This window comes from Zootoca vivipara, chromosome 7 (assembly GCF_965207765.1).
Source record: "Zootoca vivipara chromosome 7, rZooViv2.hap1.1, whole genome shotgun sequence".
Taxonomy (NCBI): Eukaryota; Metazoa; Chordata; class Lepidosauria; order Squamata; family Lacertidae; genus Zootoca; species Zootoca vivipara.
This window is the reverse complement of record NC_142590.1, coordinates 24,117,316-24,120,200: the sequence shown is the minus strand read 5'-3', so window position 1 is coordinate 24,120,200 and position 2,885 is coordinate 24,117,316. Positions and strand designations below refer to the sequence as shown.

The window sequence follows — 2,885 nt, the reverse complement described above, 5'->3', positions numbered from 1 at the left end:
CTCGTGTCCTGCCAAGGTTTTCAGCGGGGATGAGCCTGGGTGCGTCCAGACCTTGGCTGTGTGGTCGTAAGCTCCGGTAAGCAAGAAGTTGCCATGATTTGGTTCAAACTTCACTCCTGTCACCAGGTTCTGATGGGCAGGGATGGTGTAGATGCACTTTCTCTGGCGGAGATCCCACACTTTACAGGTGTTGTCGCCGCTGCCTGTGGCAATGTGGTACCCGTTAGGGGAAAAGTTGATTCCATAGATCTCCTTGAGATGACCCTCCAAAAACATGATACAATGCCCCGTGCGCAGATCCCACACGCGGCCAAATGCATCAAGGCCACCAGTGGCAGAAAGGGAGCCGTCAACATGGAAGGCGATGTCGTAGACTCCTTTGCTGTGCCCCTCCTGGTGCAAGATCTCCTCCTGAGCCTCCAGGTCCCACAGGCGCCAAAAGTGGTCATAGCAGGTGGTGCCCAGAAACCTGCCAGAGGGATGCCATACCACCCGGGCTACTCTCACTGTGTGTCCCTCAATGTCAGCCACTGGTTCACTGGTTTCAAGACTCCAGAGTTTGACAGAGCCATCCGCTGCACATGAAGCCAGGTTGATGTCCTTCTTGTCCAGGGAGATGGTTGCCTTGGGGTGAAAGACAATGGCTCCAACGTTGGTGTTGTGCCCTCGCAAAGTGTGGATGAGATTACAATCCGGCACTGACCACATCTTACAGAGACCACTCCAGCAAGCTGTAGCCGGGAGCTTGGAGTTGGGGCTGAAGCTGCAATAGGAGATAGGGCGGTCGCCCCCAATTTGGCTGCAGAAATTATTCAAAGACCTTAGAGATTTGTGCAGCTCCTGTTTCTGGGATGTCCGTGTGGCCTCAGGGACCTCATTGAGCAGCCAGGCTTCCTTCAATCGCTTCATTGCCCGAGGGAGGGAGTAGTTGGCGATCCACAGTCTGGCCGTCTTCAAGGCATTTGGTCCTTCATGGTACCAGGTTTGCTGATACTCCTCTTTTGATTTCTTGGACTTCTCATCATCTCATTTGGTCTTCTTCAATGCGTCTGTGCCAACCACAGACAGAATATTACGTAGCCTCTTCCTCCTTTCTGCAGGGCCCTCTCCAAAAAGTGTGATGGGCTCCCTGAGGGCTCGTAAGCAGGCCTTGACCTCAGAGTCATCTGTGGAAACATTGATTTGCCTGGCACGCTTCCGGCGGTCACACTCTGCCAGGACCTCTGCCTGGCTCTCACTGATGTGCTCTTCCAAGTCAAAAACTTCACCACTGGTGATATTGATGTTGCCAGCCTCAATAGCTGCTTTGACCGCATCCTTGCCCATCATCCCAGACTCCCCTTTGAGGAGACGCTCTCGCTCTTTCTCCTCCAAGCTCCCATAGAAAATTGGGGCCTTCTTGGCAGGAGGAGCATCCCTTTCATCTGGGGCCTTTGTTTTTGAACCCTTATTCACCGGGGCGATCCGCGACGCAGCCATGGCGCTTTCCCTACCCCTCCTCTCAGACCGGGGCCCTGTAGTGGGGGACTCACACACAACAGGCTCCCCACAACACACTTCCGGCACAGCGACTCTCCTTCCGCCCTCGCGGAGCGCCACAGCCAATGGTGCTTTTCCATTCCATCCCGGAGAGCGGGCCGCTCTAGCCTCCCTGGAGCTCCATGGTGATGCGGGCTGAGAGCTTCCGCGTTGCTGACCGGCGACCGGTTGGTCAGTTAGTTAAGTATTTTTATTTAATTGATTTAGGGGGAGCAGCTGCCCCCCCCGGCTACGCTCATGAACACGAGATGAGCTGATAGATAAATAGATAGAAAGATTTGATTTATATATGCCACCCTTCATCATAGGATCTCACTCAGGGAGGTTCACAGAGTAAAATACAGGATAAAAAAAGTGTCCCATTTTTATTTTTTTTAAAATCCCATTTATTTTTAATTCAGCTAATCATCAGCTATACATTTAGTGAACAGAATGAAGACTGTATATAACTCCTTCTCCGAGAAGAACCAGTTAATGGAACTCTTGTGGAAATACACATGTCAGGGTCAGATTGAAGTGGGAACATCATCCGTAATCCTTCTCTCCTTGCGAAGATCTCACGGTTGCTCTTCCCTTCTTGCTCATTGACAACACCCCTGGGAGGCAGGTTAGGCGTGACGACTTCAGGGCACACGGTAGAATTTCTAAGCTTTAATGGGGCGGTGGTAGGGGCTGATCTCCCGGATCTCAGCCCTGCAGTGGCCGGCTCTTCATTCGCAGAGGTATCCATTCTGGGTGGCAACGAGGAGATTTTGGGAAGACATACCCGCGGTTGTCAAGACCGGCGAGGTGGAGCTCTGCTTGCAGGAGCGAGGTGAGGCTCCCGCTCCAGCAGAAGCTCTTGCAAAGACAGAGAATTTCCATTTGGGCACATTTTTGAGCTTCGGGAAATTGACCAGGGTTTTTAAACGGCGCAATTCCGGCCATGTCTAATCAGAAGTAATTTTATTTGGGGGGGGGAGAGAAATGAGGTACTCACAGCCTTCAGAAATTCAGTTCCACGATCTTGACACTTAAGAGACCCCGGGTTCCTCTCGGCGAACTCATTGGAAGCCCGAAGCCATGTCTCAGAACTAGGGTTGAAAGCAACGACCCCCCCTAGAAAAAGGACTTTTTGATAGCTTATAGGGGAGCTATAAGTGGGTCACCCTTCTCCAGCCATTTAACACAGAAAGGGTTTCAGTTGCGCTCCCATGAAAACCAAACGGGCTAAATCAGAAAGGCTAAACTGACAACATGGAGATCCGAAATCTGATCTGAAGCTTAAGTTCCGATGCCTTTTCAGCAAAAGATCGATTCCTTTTTTGAAGCGGCTACGATCCTTAAAATCCTTGCACCGGAAAAGT

The 2,885-nt window shown here is 51.4% G+C and overlaps 1 pseudogene; it reads right to left on the bottom strand.

Annotated features, from left to right (window-relative positions):
• LOC118089060 (U4/U6 small nuclear ribonucleoprotein Prp4 pseudogene) overlaps positions 1-1,479 on the bottom strand; it is a 1,599-nt pseudogene extending 120 nt beyond the window's left edge.
• Between the last annotated feature and the right edge of the window lie 1,406 nt (positions 1,480-2,885).